This window comes from Xyrauchen texanus, chromosome 17 (assembly GCF_025860055.1).
Source record: "Xyrauchen texanus isolate HMW12.3.18 chromosome 17, RBS_HiC_50CHRs, whole genome shotgun sequence".
NCBI lineage: Eukaryota > Metazoa > Chordata > Actinopteri > Cypriniformes > Catostomidae > Xyrauchen > Xyrauchen texanus.
In genome coordinates, this window is record NC_068292.1 from 6,314,754 (window position 1) to 6,333,114 (window position 18,361).

Genomic DNA, 18,361 nt, shown 5'->3' on the forward strand with positions numbered 1-18,361 from the left:
TCCTTTAAGTTAAAGACAGCATGCTTTTATTTATTTTTATTTTCTTGTAATAAGCAGATTCTTTTCATTTTGAAAAGAAAAGTTAGTCTTTTGAGATTACAGATTTTGTACAAGTTATTCTTGTTGGAATTTTTTTTTTGAAACTTTTCAGAATTGTTATTGAATGGATTCAATAAAAAACTGGAACAGAATGAAAATGTATTATTTATTTTGGATTGATTTAAAAATATTAATTTTAGGATAGTTGTAGTTAATTAACTTTATTGTTTAAAACAAATCCAAGACTGTTAAGTTGATTCAACTAAACAAAATTGCATTTACCTTAAGTAATTCACTTCCGTTTACCGAAATAAATAATGTTACTTAAATGCAACATAACCCTGTTGTGTGCATCCTGTTGACATGAAAAAGTTAAGCTAGTCCAACATATCATTTTTTTGAGTGAACCTCCAAAAAAATATATACCCATTGACTCTCGCTATAACCCTTGGAAGAGCCAGGACATTTTTTAATATAACTCAGATTGTATTCGTCTGAAAGAAGAATATCATATACATCCATGGCTTGAGGGTGAGTAAATCATGACTGAACTTCCATTTTTGGCTGAAGTATCCCTTTAAGTTATAACTGGTAGTGTCTTAAAGGGATTCACCCCAAAATGGAAGTTCGGTCATGCCATAAATTGTTCCAAACCTGTACACATTTCTTTATTCTGCCGAACACAAAGTAAGATATGAGTGGTTTGTAACAACATGATGATGAGGAAATCATGACAGAACTTTAATTTTGGAGTGAACTATCCCTAACTGTTCCACAGTTGCATTTTTATTAACTGTTTCTAAGTCGTTTCAAAACCCAAATATTGTTTAAACATTTACCAAAAGAGATCTGTAAATGTACTTCAAATAATTTTTGAAAATTATCCTTAATTAATTGCAGTATCCTGAAAAGGCAAGTTTCTGTTTTAGCGAGTGTATATAATATAGCCACAGTTAATGTCATTGATGCGCACACATGTGCACTAAATGTTTTGTGTTTTACTGTTATTCAAATAGATGTCCCTGGGTGAAGGAATCAACATTCCAAAAAAGACATTCGATCGATTGTCTAAGACCAAAATGTCAGTGTTTACCCAGGAGCTGGCAGTTGTCATTTTTGGACACGAGGCTCTGGCGACATCAAGTGTAACGGGCAAAAAACCAACAAAACAGCACTGGACTTCATCAAAATGAACGCGCTCATTGGTATGTTTGTTGTTTCCTTGATTTAAACAGATGACAGCTTAACTAAATAAATGTTAACATAAAAAAAGTGCTTCATGTGGTAGCTTGTAAATAAAATGATTCTATAAGTTGTTCTGTAAGTACCTGGAAGATAAATGAATCTTGAGTCATTGTCACAGAGAGCTGTCTCTATCCACATTAGCTCTCTACATCACTTCCATTTGTTGTTGTTTTTACTAGTGATGTCCAAACCTTTGTTTATGAATGTATATATGCGCTGTTAAAAAATAATCATTAAGACTATTCATAGTACTTAACTATACATTTAATTTTTAGTTTTCAGGGAAATGCCTTTCCATCACATTTTATGTGAAGGACAAGTACAACTTTTTCTTAACATTTATAGATTTGATTTTGTGCCTTGGTTTTTTATCCAGCATTTAATAATGCTATATCAACAATCTGCATACAAATTGTGTGGATGGTAACCCATCTATTGCTTGTTGTGCTACACACAGAATATTACAGGTTTATTTGGACAGTTTAAGTGTTATGATTTAAAAATAAAAATGTTTAGATTGCATATATTGTTTTCATGTGTCTTTACTTTACAAATGTATATCCGACCTAGATAAACCATTGCAGCTAAATCAGATAACAGTGATTATCATAAAATGAAATGTTTTTATTTTTGTGTTCACAGATGCTGTGATTGCTCGTTTTGAAGGGACCACTCATTCCCAAATCAGGGCTTTACTTCGACAGAAGTGTAACAATGAAGGTTATGCTAAAAAAATTCAGGAAAGTGGTGTGTTTAAAGGCGATAATAACTCATTGAGCATTATGTATTAGGCTGAAGTGACCTACTAAAGGGGTAGTCAATTAAAAGTTCAAGCAGTTCTTTATTTGTTCTCTGTAGTGTTAGTGTTTCTGTCTGTTGTTAAAATGTGAAAAATTCATACTGTAAGTTAGTTTTAATTATGCAATATTGATACTTGTTTGATTCGAATTTTACAATATTAAACTAAGATTCTGCTTGTTTTTTTCTAATGTATTTGTTTGTTTGAACATACAAAACTTTATTCATTATTCTTTCATTAAATTTACTTTTGCAAAACAAAAGATTTGATTAATAATTTTTTTATCTACCAAACTGTTTTATTATAAGTGTAAGCATGTGGTTGTTGTTTGTTTGCAATGCATTAAACTGAAATTAATGCATATTTAATTAACTACAATTACTTTTCAGTACTTTTAGAAGTACATCTTAACCATGTTACACACACAATAGAAGCAGTTTAAGTAGAAAGATGTTAAAATAACTCTTAAGTTCAACTGATTGCATTTAATGTCATTTTAAATTGAAGTTTTTTGGCAAATATGCATGTGTTTGAAACATTACATTTAATTAAGAATTAAGTGTACTTTTGATTTACATTAAAGTAAATGTTAGTTCACATTAATTGCTTGTCACATTGTGCAGTGTAATTTAATTATATTTTGAAGATATTAGAAGCAATTTTGAAAGTTCATATAAAGTTGTATTGAAGTTCCACTTAAGTTGTACAGAAAAATCACTCTTAATTTCCACTAATTGCATTTAATATGAACTTAATCTATTAAAAATTTGAAATCAATTACATTTAATATGCATTAAATGCGTCAAAAAATTACATATAATTCACACTTAAGTGTATTTTTAACTGACATTAAATTATATTTTAGTTCACATTAATTTCTTGTCAGTGTATTGAGTAGTGAACTTTAAATATATTTTGAATATATTAGAAGCAGTTAAGAAAGTACATATAAAGTTGTATTAAAGTTCCACTTAAGTTATTTAAATAAATCACTTTTAATTTCCACTAATTGCATTTAATATGCAATTAGTGGAATCTATTATTAATCTATTTTATTAATCTATTATACATTTGAAATAAAATACAATTAATATGCATTAAGTTTGTGAAAATCACTACATATAATTCACACTTAAGTGTATTTTTATTTGACATTAAAGTATATTTTAGTTCACATTAATTGCTTGTCAGTTCATTGAACAGTGCACTTTAAATAAATTTTAAAGACACTAGAAGCAATTATGAAAGCAAATATAAAGTTGTATTAAAGTGCCACTTAAGTTGTACCAAAAAATCACTCTTAATGACAACTTATTGCATTTTATTTCAACTTAATATGTGATATATTTCAAATCAATTATACTTAATGTGCATTCAGACCGGTGACATTGCATTTGAGTTACACTTAAGTGTATACATTTAAAGTATATTATTTGTATAATAAGTACACTTTATAAAAGTACACTAAAGTGCATTTTTTTTTCACAAGGGACCTGCTCTCCACTCACCACCTGATCACATCACAGAGATAGATATTACAAAATCATTTTTGTAACTTTTACAAAATACTTTCTCCTATTCCAACTTAATATGCAAAGACAGCTATAAGTAAGCCATTCATAGGTTTATGTTCTCAAAAACAGTAAAAACTGTCTTTGTGGCACAGAGTTTTGTCTGACCTGTTCACCCTGACACAGCAACATTGACTTGATCAATCGGTAGCACAATTATTACTTTAAATATAGCCATTAGTAGTTACATTTTATGGGTTAATTGTGTAATTTCCTATCTACTAGCAACACCAAACAGAATAATACTGACTATTTCCAAACATATTTCCCAAACACTCCTCCCTCAAGGTTTTGAGGGTGACAGTTTTGCTCATGTTATCTTCAACTGTTTGTTCTGCAGGAGGAAGTCCTCAGAGTGGAAGATGTGTTCATTTATCGGATCCTCCCATCACAGCACCTGGTCTCTCCAGTGGAACTTTTCCACTGCACGTTACGGTTCGATTCGACCCTACCTGCTTTACTTTTCTGAGCTTTCTTTTCCACTGCAGTTTATTGCCGCTTCAACATGGGTGGGATTATAGGCTGATCGTCACAGTTGCGCCGTCTCTACTGCCATTTATTTTTCCAATTCGAAAGTCGCTTGAACAAATGATACTGATATCGCTGTTCCTAACTTTAAATCTAGCAGGTTGATGTCCTGTGTCGCAAATCCAGAGACGCTGGTAGTGAAGATTCTCTGTGACCAATCAGTGATCTACAGGGTTTTGACATCACATTTAGTATTGGCTCGGCTTGCTTGGAACCTCGACCAAGGTGGTACTTCAAAAATTTACCAGGTACTAGCCACAGTGGCAAACCCCCAAAAAGTGAGCAGAGTCAAGTCGATTTGTACCATGCAGTGGAAAAGCCCCACAACTGACCCGTGGGCCTGTGCAATAACCACAGGTGAAGTGCCAAAAGAGTGGTACAATGAGGATAAGAATATGTACATTAATGACTTCAAATACATGTCTGTTTTAGATCTTTATTGCCTTAGAAGGAGGGAATGCAGGAAGGAGGGAGTGAAGGAAGGAATTAAAGATGATGGAAGGAAGGAACGAAAGAAGGAAGCAAGGAAAGAAAGACGGATGAAAGAAGGAACAAAAGATTGAATGAATGAAGGAAAAACAGGAGGAAGGAAGGAAAGAAGGAAGGAATCACAAAATATGAGCAGCCTTAAACTAAGTAGAAAACACTCACTTGCACAGAAACACAGTATAAAGGATTGACTTTTACATATTCAGAAAAACATATTCTGATTTATAAATGTATAGCCAGATTTATAAATTATATATTCAGATTTTACATAATTGTTTCATGTTCGACCCCATATAATGAACATATATTGATGTTTGAATGTACATAAACTAGTGGAAGTGTAAAGTATTGTGTAGTGTGTGTTCATGACTCATTAATGTGTATGTGTGTGTGAGAGTGTGTGTGTGTGTGTGTGATGAGGTGTTTAGTGTGTGCTGTTGGTCATCCAGCTGTTGTGTGTCATGCTGAAGGAGTTACGGTCATAGCAAAGCTCAAGACACAGATGCCCATCTGTGGCCCATCACTGCAGCCGCTCTCAAGGGAACAATAGCAACAGATCCGAGTCTATTCAAAGCTTTGTGTGCTTAAACACTGGGGAGGAGACACACACATGAATGACTGTCTCAACACCTCCTGTCTAACCTACTGTGTGTGTGTGTGTGTGGTTGCGTGGGCTTCTATGAACTGTGAAAACTGTGCCCAACACAAATGTTTGTCCCAAAGTTTGTTAGTGTAAATCAGCAGTGTTCAAAGTTTTCGGATCACGCACCTCCTTATCGTCAAGCACCCTCGTCATCCTATAACATGGAGATAGCCAGAGGCATAATCACATTACTGTGTTTGTCATCTTACTACTACTCCACAACTTTCAGTGTTAAATTCAGTATGAACTACTTAACATAGTCTCCATCCAAATGTAGTTTTCTTTAGTTTAATTTTGGCTTTAGGTGTGAAGAGATTTTGATTTAGATATTCAGAAGATTACTTCTTTAGAGATTAAGTTTGAAAATCCCCATTGATATACAGTGCCATGCAAATGTTTTAGGCAGTTTTGAAAAATGTTGTATAGTGAGGATGTTTTCAAAAATAATGCCAGTACTAGTTTTTATTTTTCTATTAACATCAATCAGGACAGTTAAAAAAAATATTTGGTGTGACAACCTTTGTCTTCAGAACAGCACCAATTCTCCTACAATGACAACTGATGTGCAGTTTGCACCATGTGCATTTATTGCCAGTTTTTTTTTTATCTCCAGGTCACAGCTTTTTCGGATATTATTTAAGCATTCTATTGGTCTCTTCTCTCTCCCACAATTCTCTTTGTTATATATATATATATATATATAATGTTGTTATAATTATTGTGAAAACTTTACACAACAATATGGTCATAATCAAATAAAAACACCGACATATCTAAAGCCCGTTGAATCTTTTATACTGTCTGTCTTTTATTTGTATTCTCTCTCTCTCTCTTTGATTTGTCTTTTCTTTTTTTTTGTAAATCCACAAGCAATTTTTGGGATTACTGTTTTATATTATATGTCATATGTTGCAATGAAAAATAAATTAATGCTTGTATTGTGAAATTTTAATTGTCAATAAAACATGGACATATGTGACGTGTGACAAGCGTCAAACACGTGTATTTCTAAACCACAATATATATTGCACATGTATTGCTCGTCGAAGGGCATATAGAAGTCAAAATAAAGACTCAGTGTGATGGCCTGACTCCAGTTGTCATGGTTACCATGCCATGGTCATTCCACCTGAAGTCAGGGGTGATGATGAGGTGAACGCGCATGATAGTGTGTGTGGCTGAATGCTATCTATACAGTATATATATATATATATATATATATATATATATATATATATATATATATATATAGATTATATAAGAAAATATAATATATAATTCATATATAAGATAATACAACCCCAATTCCAAAAAAGTTAGGAAAGTATGAAAAATGCTAATAAAAACAAAAAAGAGTGATATATAAATTATATTCACCCTTTGCTAAATTGAAAACGTCTTTGGTTACTTGACTTTAACCCTTGTTCCCTGATAAAAGCGGAACGAGATGCTGCACTTTGGGAACAACTTTAGGTGTGACCAGCTGTGAATATGTGTGCAACACGTCAATGAACATTGACCGGAATTTATAGCCTCTGCCAGTGACATAATTGGATGCACCTTTAGCAGGGCTATAAATAGATGCGTCACAGGTGCATCGTCAGGTATTTTGCCTGAAGAGCAGTCCTGGGGCATCCCAGTTCGGCAATGAAGCGCAGCATCTCGTTACGCTTTTATCAGGGAACAAGGGTTACAGTCAAGTAACCCGAGACGTTCCCTTTAAAAAAGCTACACTTATGATGCTGCGCTGAGTTAGCACTTTGGGAACGAGAATACCCACGCCGCCGCACTGTGGATGTCCGGACCCCTTACGGTTGTGTAGTGTGCTCACAAGAACGCAAGAGGTCTCAGACATGAGCTTGTGATGTCGACTCAAGGACATAAGAGCCCAGAGTGGCATGAACATCCAAACTATAAAATCTAATGAATGTGTGCGGAGAGGACCAGCCTGCCACATCACAAGCATCACAAACAGGAGGCAACACCTCTGGTAGAGTGAGCCCTGACACCTACTGGTGAATCTTGACCACGCGCCTTGTAGGCTAGGGCAATAGCGTCCCTCACCCAATGCGACATAGTCTGCTTGGTGGCGGCCGCCCCCCCATGGCAAATGAATAGTTGCCCTGACTTTCACCACTGCTAGTGCGGTGGACATAAGTCTGAAGGGCACAGACTGGACAAAGTCTGTGAAGTCTTTCCTGCTCCGGCGTTGTAAACGGCGGGGAGCAGAAGGCTTCGAGAGTGACCAGATGTAAGGTTGAGAAAGGAACCTTAGGCAGGTAGTCAGGGTGAGGGTGCAAAATTGCTTTAGCCATTCCTGGGGCAAAATCTAAGCAGGCTGGCAAGACAGACAGAGCATGTAGGTGATTGCCATAAGAAAAACCATCCTGAGAGTCAGAAGTTCATCAGACGCTGACTCTAGAGGTTCGAAGGGGGTCTCAACCAGACCGCTCAAGGACTATTGCTACGTCCCATTAAGGGGTCCTGATCCTAGCAGGAGGCCTCAGTCACATAGCTCCACGAATGAAGCGAACGAGTAGAGGATGACCGCCAACAGCACCCCGTCAATCAAGTCATGGCAAGCCGAAATGGCAGCCACATAGACCCTGAGAGTAGCGGGGCATGTGCCTGCTGACAATTTTTCCTGCAGAAAGTCCAACACTGAAGCAATCATCAGTTATCTGGATCTGCATTATGTGCACTGCACCATCCTTTAAAGACACACCATTTATTGGCGTAACTTCTTCTGGTAGAGGGAGCCCTAGCACTTAGAATGGTCTCGAACAATTCAGGTGAAAACCCAGTGTCCCTCAGTTGGTACCCTTCAGGGGCCAAACATTAAGGTTCCACAGATCGAGCCGGGGATGAAATATTGTCCTGTGCGCCTGAGACAGAAGGTCCCTCCTGTCCGGAATCGCCCAAGGCGAGCCGTCAAGGACAGACATTATCTCTGAGTACCATACCCTGTTCGGCCAGCACGGCGCTATCAGTAAGAGGCAGGAGCCTTGCTGGCGAACTCTGGCCAAGACACCTTGCATACAGAAAGCATTCTGGGCCATGTATGAGACCCAGGGGGTGCTGGGTGACTCAGAGAGAAGTAGAGGGGACATTGCACTGTCTGTTGGGAGGCGAAGAGGTCCACTTCTGCTCTTGTAAAATCTCAATCAGATTTGTTCCATTACCTTGGGGTGGAGTTTCCACTCCCCCATCGGTATTTTCTGTCTGGACAGTAAATCTGCTTCCATTCAGGCATCCAGGGATACAAGCTGCTCTGATTAACAGGAGCTTGCCCTGGGCCCAAAGGAGAATCTGCCGTGCCAGTCTTTTCAGCTGGCGTGAACGCAGACCTCCTTGATGGTTTATGTAAGAGACTACCGCTGTGTTGTCCACCCGCACCAAGACATGGCAGCCTCTGGAGGAAGTATTTCAGGGCCAGAAATACGGCCATCAACTCGAGACAGTTAATGTGACAATCGAGCTGATGACCCTCCCATTCCCTTTGAGCTGGACGACCACTTAAGACCGCTACCCAGCCCGTCAGGGAGGCATCTGTCGTTAGCAACCTGCGACAGCAAGATGCACCTAGAGTGGGACCCAAAGTGAGGAACCGGGGTCTGAACCCTTATCAGCCTAGGGGATTGGCCCTTGGATGAAATCCCCTGGCTTTGAGCCACAACTGAAATGGTCTCATGTGCAAAAAGGCACAAAGGGATCACTGAGAACGCAGTTGCCATGAGACCTAGTAGTCGTTGATACTTCTTGAAGTTGAACGCCCTCAGAGCGATTCAAGCCTCGAAGGTCAAAGATCGGACGCAACCCCCCATCCTTCTTGGGAACCAGGAAGTATCTGCTGTAGTAACCTGACTCTCTCTCTGGAAGGGGAACATGTTATATGGCCCCTTTAACCAGTAGATTTTGCAGTTCTTTCCACAGTAAACATGCTTGCTCCAGTTTCACGGTAGTGGGAACCACGGCGTTGAAATGCGGAGGATGGCGAAAAATTTAATTCTGTAGCCTTTTTCTACTGTTCTCAGGACCCACATAGAACCACCTGGCAGTAGTTTCCACACTGCCAGGTTCTCTGGGATGGATATAGATTCTGACACTACCTGTTGAGGGGATGTCAAGTGTCCCATGTCCTGGACTAAAAGGCAGGAAGCAACGGAACACCCAACATTTCTCTGGAAACCGCTAACTCCCGAAACACCAGAGGCGGCGGGAATGGAGCATTTTCGTGGGGGTATCGGGAGGGTACAGGTGGATGTTTCACGTGACCCATCCCAAGGGGGGGCTACCCTCACAGGAGGTGGTCCTGCACAGCTTTGTGGGGAGAGTGGGTCTCTTTAGCTATGATGCCGAGCCAGGCGAGAGATAACCCGCAAGTGTCTCTTCTACTGGCGGCATTACCGAATACCCCCAAGCCTCAGCACCCACGATAGTCTAATATGTCAACGTCAAGGGCAAGAAGACTCGGGAAGTATAAGGATTCCTCCATGAATGAGAATGCTCCTTATGGAGGTCATAGAAGAAAGGAAGGGACTGATATAGCGTTCCCTTCCCTTTTTTTATTTATTTCATTTTTTTAATTATTTTTTTTTGGCCACCAGACAGAAATCTGTCTTCTAGTTTGGAGCGTTTGGGGGGGGTCTCTTATTCGTCAAACTATAGTCTGGCCACAGCCCGAGTAACCACCTCGAGTAATTCCTCAGCCACTTTATCATTGTGCTTGGAATGTACAGAGGTTCAGTGTCCCCCTCGTGAACCGAAGAGTTCATGCTTACGAGAATGTTCAGCTGGATCTGGGGAGAAAGCAAGCGATAGGAACGGACTCGTCTCTCGCACCTCAGCCAGATCTATGCGAGAGCTCCACAACGAAAGAGTGGGCGCTGGCTCTTGGAAGTAAGCGAGACGAGTGTGAAGCATTCTGAATGTAAACAGATCGTAATGCCTGCACCCGCCCTGCCGCAATGCAAGAGCAGCATGCTCTTCCCCCAAACACACAAAACAAAACTGGTGTGTGTCCGTTTCAGCCATAGAGCATAAACATGACATTGTTATAATTTGGTACATCACCTATATGCTATGTGATTATCAGTCATTCTTTTTTTTATTTGAAAGTAAAGAGAAAGAGAAAGGTTTCTGCGCACTTCTTAACAATTCTAACTCCTAACAGAGGAAAGTAGAACGTTTCTGACAGGCTCATGAAGCACACACACACACACAAAGTGATCTGAAGACAAAAGATCTGACGATGCACCTGTGACGCATCTATTTATAGCCCTGCTACAGGTGCTTCCAGTGATGTCATCGGCAGAGGCTATAAATTCTGGTCAATGTTCATTGACGTGTTGCACACATATTCACAGCTGGTCACACCTAAAGTTGTTACCGAAACGCTAACCTGGCGCAGCATCATAAGTGTAGCTTTTTGAAAGGGAACACTACAACTACATATTATATGATGTTTTACCTTGTGAATTTTTTTATTTACATTTTTTTACATTTACAGTCATTTCAAATAAGATGATTGTAACACATCCAAAAAAGTTGAGATGGACAATTTAAGACTCATTACATTTAACAAGTTAAAATATGGTGATGTGAAACAGGAGATGTTATACAGGTGAGACAATCGTGTCATAGTATATAAGGAGGGTCCAAAAACAGTCTAGTTCATTCAATACTTGTCAATTTGCCAACAGATGCTTCAGCAAATAATCCAGCGCTTTGAGAACAATGTTCCACAAAGACAAATTGGAAGGATTTTGGGCATTTCAACCTCTATAGTGCACAATATATTTAAAAGATTCAAGGAATATGGTCAAATCTCGGTGCGTAAAGGTCAAGACGAAAACCGCTTCTGATTGTGCGTGATCTCTGACCACTTAGACATCACTGTCTTAAAAAACATAATTCATCTGTAATGGATATCATGAACATGGGTTTGGGGTTACTTTAGTAAACATTTTTTAGTCAACATCATTTGCCGCTGCATCCACAGATGCAAGTTATGACTTTACTATACAAAGCAGAAGCCCTACATCAACACTGACCAGAAGCGCTGCGATTTCTCTGGGCTCGGTCTCATCTTAGATGGAAAGTAGAACAGTGGAACCATGTTTTTTAATCTGATGAGTCCACATTTCAAATAGTTTTTGAAAAACACAGTGATCATGTTCTCTGGGCCAAAGAGGAAAAGGACCATCCAAGCTGTTATCAGCATCAAGTCCAAAAGACAGATTCTCTAAGTGCCAGGGGTGTGTCAGTGCCCATGGCATTGACACAAAATATATATATATATGTGTGTGTATATATATATATATATATATATATATATATATATATATATATATATATATATATATTACCATTCAAAAGTTTAGGGTCACTTACTCATTATTATTTTTTTTTCTTCACATTTTAGAATAATAGTAAAGTCATAAAAACGATGGAATATTTAATAAAATATATAATATTTTCTCAATTAAATTCTTGAGGTTTCACCCTGGGATGCTTTTTAAACAGTATTGAAGGAGTTCTCATCTATGTCGGGCACTTATTGGCTGCTTTTCTTTATTATTTGGTCCAAGTCATTAATTTCAAAAACTTTTATTTTTATTTTAGCTTTGTAATTAAATAAATTTATATGGTGGCACAAATATATTTTAACTCATTTCAAACATTTAAGCATACGCCTTCAGATCAAATAATTTTTTTTAATCTTGAGAAACATTTCAAGCAAGTGATCTCAAACTTTTGATTTGTATATATAATCGGTAGTGTACATATGTATATATCAGTCCCAAATCTGATTGGACAAGAGATGGTCTGACACCATCAGCAATCGGATGCTTCACTGTTTGTATCACTCCGCTTGTGTTCGTCATCCTAATCTAAAGTGTAAGAGCAGTGCATATGTTAAGAGCTACTGTAGGGGATGTGTCTCTTTTTACAGCTTTTTTTTTTTTTACATTACATATATTAGCCAACAGGTGGTGGCAAAAGATCATTTTTGTGTCTAATATGAGCCAGATGGTGACGTAAAGTGAATCCGTTAGTCATTGTTTACATACAACAGCGCTTCGTGATTGCTTGTATTACTACTAGACTACTAAAGCTAAAAAATAGCTTTAAACGGCTTTAGACGAACAACTTCAGCATTACGGCTCATCACAGCTTAGAGACACAACAGACTGATTAATTACACAAACTCAAGTTGTTTAACTCTTACCCGAGTTTCCACATTGGACACATACTGTTCAAAATGGCAGAGGACATTGCATTTTCTATAGGGAATGACTCTTGCACACTGGCTACCACGAAATAGAGAGGAATACCCCTGCTTGGACGTCTATTTTTCCACTGAGAAAGCTGATCTTCAGAAAGCTGACAGCATCTCTGCTTGGGTGTGGCAACAGGTGATCGCACACACTTCATCTCTCTCTCTCTCACTCACACACACACACACACACACACACACACACACACACACACTCACATCCATCATTTTTTATCCAATAACTTGGTAAAGCCGTGATACTATTTCCAGCAACGGCAGATTCTGATCCTGCCGAATCTGCCGTTCTGATTCTGAACGGCAGATTCTGATATATATATCATGACTCATGATAATTTAATATATTAATTCATTCTGCAACCGAAAGTGATGTGAGGATGTGAGAGGGTTAGAAAAAGTAGTTAGCTGTACTGGGCTGATAATGTGATCTAAATGTCTAATGCAGTATAATACAGCTTTTTATAGGTCCTCATCTTGTATGTGTGTACTTTTTAGTCATTAGACTTTAAAACTGAAAGTGTACCTTTAAATTTAGCTCATTATCTAGGACATCTTTTATGGAAAGACTGGCTTTAATGTCCATTTGCTTTGACTGCTGACAGTATACTGTAGATCAGACCCACAAAGCACACAGCTGTATGTTTAATACATAGAGTGTGAGTTATGTATAAAGGGCTATAGAGTCTGGCATTACTGTGATCTACAAGGTGCAGGTTTAATCATAGATTTGACTGATTTGATGGTCTGATTGGTGGGCAGGACTGGACAAACACCTGCTGGTGTACAGGCTGGAGTTTAACAGGACACTAGAGCAGCTACAGTCTTTCATCAGACACTCTCTGTGTGGATGAATATCACTGGAATAGTCCCCATGGTCCCATTTACTACACTCCAGTGATAACACAGCACTGTAAAGACAGCTTTGAACTTCTCACAGCAATTCTCATGAATCTTTACGGTTGTGTGTTTCAGTTTTGGAATTCCAATGGAAGTCTGATTCATTTGATTTGTCACTTAAAAGGAATATTCTGGTTTCAATAAATGTTAAGGTCAAGTCACAGCATTTGTGGAATAATTTGGAATAATTTCGACTGGTCATTTATTGAAATTGCGGTTAAGTCACTAGTGAATGGGGCCAGTCCATAAATGCTTAAATAACAATAAACAATATACATATCAACATGATTTTAGTGTGATAAAATGGCCTACTGATATTTAGTATATTTATATATATTAAACATAGAAAAATTACTTATATAGAATAGTTTGAGCATTATTTTAATCCAGGAAAATAAGGTCTGACTGTATAAGGAGACTGTAAGGTCTTCGTGACCTTGCTGAGACATCTCAAGTCAAGTCAAGTCAAGTGGTTTTTATTGTCGTTTCAACCATATACAGTTAGTACAGTACACAGCAAAACGAGACAACGTTCCTCCAGAACCATGGTGCTACATAAAAACAACAAAGGACCAACACAGGACCACATGAGACAACACAATGAAATAAAATACCTATATAAAAAAACCTATATATACCTATATAAAGTGCACGTGCAAACATGTGCAAAAAGTGCAGGACAGTACAACAAATTACTGACAATGAACAGGACAATAGACAGTGCAGTGGCGATCTGGTTACTCAGCCATGACAGAAAAGTACTCTTCAAAGCACTGAATGGCATAGCCAACTTATCTTCAACTGTTATATTCTATATACTTAGAATGTACACTTTCATAATAAATAAATGTAAAAGTTATTTTTAAAAATAGACTAACTACCAGAATTCCACCATTACAAAGAAGCCAGAGATTCTGTGAGATAACGGTGGCAAACAAAGATAATGGAAAAGAACGCTTATTGGTAAAAGAGAGGTGTGCTTAAGAGGTAATGTGTGATAACAGAAGTGTATAAACAAGTAAGCATTGAATGAGGGGATTGGACGATACAGCTGGCATCTCGGCTTTGTTGTTTCGCTGAATAAAGTCTAACCTTTGACACCTGGAACCCCTGGACTTCGAGAGTTTTCTTGCTAAGAGTGAAGAGACTTCAATATTCCACGACACTAACTATATCTATGAAAAGCTTTATTTAATATAATACAGTTTTTGTCGTCATGACAACACAGTTAGTCACATTATTGGATGAAACTTTACACAGATAAGGTTAGCCAGCAATCGTTTCATACTTACATCATGTTAACATGTATATTGATCCCCATTTGTGGCTTTAATTTTGAAACAGTATGTATTTTAATGTTTATGGACTGGCCCTATTCACTTCAATTGTTAGTTCTTCACTGGAGCACATTTTTTGAGACTCGCCTCAATCTGGGTGGCGGAGGATGAATCTCAGTTGCCTCCGCGTCTGAGACAGTAAATCCGCGCATCTTATCGCGTGGCTTGTTGAGCGCATTACCGCAGAGATGTAGCATGTGTGGCGGTATCCACGCACAACTCACCACACGCCATTTTATTATATATATGTTATTACATACTATATATATATATATATATATATATATATATATATATATATATATATATATATATATATATATATATATGTATGTATATATATATATATATATATATATATATATATATATATATATACACACTCACTTTAGATGAATATTTTAAGCTAGAATTCCCAGCACTAATTCTATCACACCACTCAATTTACTCCTAAACAAATCCTCACTTACACACCAGTGACAGATAAACATATTATGAATCATTTTCAATTAAATCATTAAAATGCACCAACTCAAAGGCAAATCAGATTTCACTACATAGTTTTGAGCATTATATCTTTTCTCATCAGATGTTACCAATCTCTCCAAACAAAGTTCAGAGCCACTTCCGGACAGATGCAAAAACCATCGTCAGAATCCCTCTTATTGCATGTATTCATATACTGTACGTATCCATCTGAACTCTCTGAAGGATGACAGAGAGAGATTTCACAGGCCGCAGCATCAGAGAGGGTCTGGATTTAATATCAACATATGTTTGACACGGAAATGACCCCCACTGCCGGATCCCAGCTGTACATCTCAAATCAGTGGAATTAAGAGCAAAGAGGGAATTTCAAGGAGCTATTTGGACTACCTGAGCACATGGAAGCTGTTCTACTGGAATTACAGATATCAGCGATTGATGACTTCCACAGAGAATGAGGAGAGATGCTGGGGAGGTGACATCCCATCCCAGACCGGACCAGACCAGACCAGGTTTAAACATGCAAACATCAAAAATTTTAGAACTACATAAATAATAATAATAAATAAATACTGTAAACAATAATAAATAAATAAAACATCATGATTATATAAACATGATTAGTTAAGACACAAAATGTATCCAATATCGCATAGACAATGCTTAAGTAGATATGACTTTATTTATTTATAAATAAATAGCTTTTATTAATAAATGTATTTGATAAAGCTGCCCATAACTGTTGTTCTAGGATCATCTTCCCAAAGCCAAACAAACTATAGTGAAATGCAAAAACTGACTCTAGATCAGTGGTTGTGGAAAACATCTTTCGACGATGTTTGCTGTATGCACAGAGAAAATGTAGCTATAAAAGTTTGTACATAAAATAAATAAATAAGAAAATAACTTCCTGGATTATATATTTGTTTTGGCAGCATTGAACATGATTTTATCAGGGGTTTTTTTTGTAAGTACATCCAACACCACTGGATACAGAGCACCCCCCCGCCCCCCCACTATTTTCAGAAGCATCCTCTGATTCTTATCAGGAACCTGAGCTGAATCTGTAATGACGTCAGGGTGGACAGTTCTCACCTGCGCTACATAAGAAAGGTCAGACATGAGGGAGAAGCTGTCCACCTCCCCACGGCCGATATACGTCTGTAGGAGGATGTTGACCTTGCCGTAGCCGTTCTCCACGCCTCCCACCGCCGGCAGCTCACAGAAATTATTACACAACATCTGCTCCAGCTCCTCATCTCGAACATGTGCAGGTCACACACAACACATCTGTAACATACTGTACATACACTGTATTCACACCGTCCTAGTGAAGTAACAAGAATCGCTCTTCGTGTGCTGGAGGAGCTGTCACCTCGATCTGCTCAAACTCTTTAGAGATGCTCAGAATATCTGCTTCAGTTTTCTGTGAGCTGAAAAGCTCATTAAATGTCTGTGGAATTTAAAGAGAGACGGTTAAAATAGTAAAATGTGCAAAGTACGAGACCAAATTGAAAATCCAGGATTTTTTTTCCATTTTTATATATATATAAAAAATCTCTGTAATTTTTTTTGTGTGTGGTAAAAACAATGATTAATAAAAACAAACAAACAAACAAACAAAAAGTAACCTGGTGCATATATTATCAATGAATACATATTATAGTTAAAATATGGTGACTGTAAGAAAAACCATGGTAAATAATGTGCTTACTATGATTTTACTATGCCAAAAATTATTGCAAGAGAGCACAATTCCCTCCCTGTCCTATAAGAGGCTCTGTACAAACGGTTGCATTACGCTACCAAAAAGATTTTTTTAAGAACAACATCACAATATGATGTGAATCTTTACATTCTGACTTTTGTTTTGTGTATTATTATTGTTTATTTTATTAAAATATATAAAATAACAACAATAATAAAAAGGTTCCATGGCCGGTATGAAATATTGATCACAATTCTCCATAAAGCTTTTGGAAATAGAGTAATATTTACAATAATTTACACATAACAACATTTAAAATTTTACAATGTGATCCAAGTGACTGAGTGAATGGGTGAATTTTATTATTTATTTATTTTTTGCAGAAATACTCGTTACAGTAGAGAGCAAAAATAAAATAACACATTTATTCCAGCAGATATCAGATCAGGGGAATATCACATGAGAAAGTGTGAGAAACGCTGCTGTACATGTTACAGATAGGCCTTGTGGTTGATTCCATAAACCGGTGGATTGGCTCTCATCTGCATATACAGGTATGTGTAACTCATCCACCTCACAGATTCATCAGCATGACAGTCCCTAGAGCTATCTGCACAACACAACAACCACAGTCTGAGTCAGAACAAATTATTCATATTTTCTTATTTTTGGATGAGCTATTCATTTAATATGACAATAAGTACAATCAAACCTCCCTTCTTAATAATAACATAAACGGCATGTGATTAAGTAATCTGTCACTATTTGATCCTTAACACCATGTTCAAACACAAGAAGGCTTTCAAGTCTGATCTCCTGATGATTCCTGATGTCTTTGCGCCATCTAGTGGACAGAGTGATATTGGAATGCACTTGTGGGAGCACTTGATGCCATCATGTGGTAGAGTAGGAGACTGCACATTATTTTATTCAACTGGAGCTCACAACAGCATGCTGAGTTCATTAAGCTCAAATAAATCTTTTTCCGTTTTTTTTATTTTATTTTTTTAAACCATGATGTCAGCGAGGCTCTGCTGAAACTGGCTCTTGATGGGGTTCTGTTGGGTCAGGAGAGTCAGGTAGTGGCTCAGGATACCCAGATCACATCCAGGATACCCATATCCACCAGTGCACTATGCTTGGCATCACAGATATTAGTGATATAAGTATTTGAAAGTAACACAGGATATTTAATGAGGAAAAATGTAGGATGGGACTTCTTTTTATCCATCAGGGACAGACTGGACAATGAAAAGTGGGCACTCTGACCTAAATGAAAGTTTGCTAAAACCAAAGCTTTAACAGCTCTTTGGACACTGATA

General features: G+C 37.5%; 1 pseudogene; it reads right to left on the minus strand.

The window, feature by feature from the left end:
- The window catches only part of LOC127658283 (activating signal cointegrator 1 complex subunit 3-like), a 54,464-nt pseudogene that overhangs the window by 34,619 nt on the left and 1,484 nt on the right, over positions 1-18,361 (minus strand).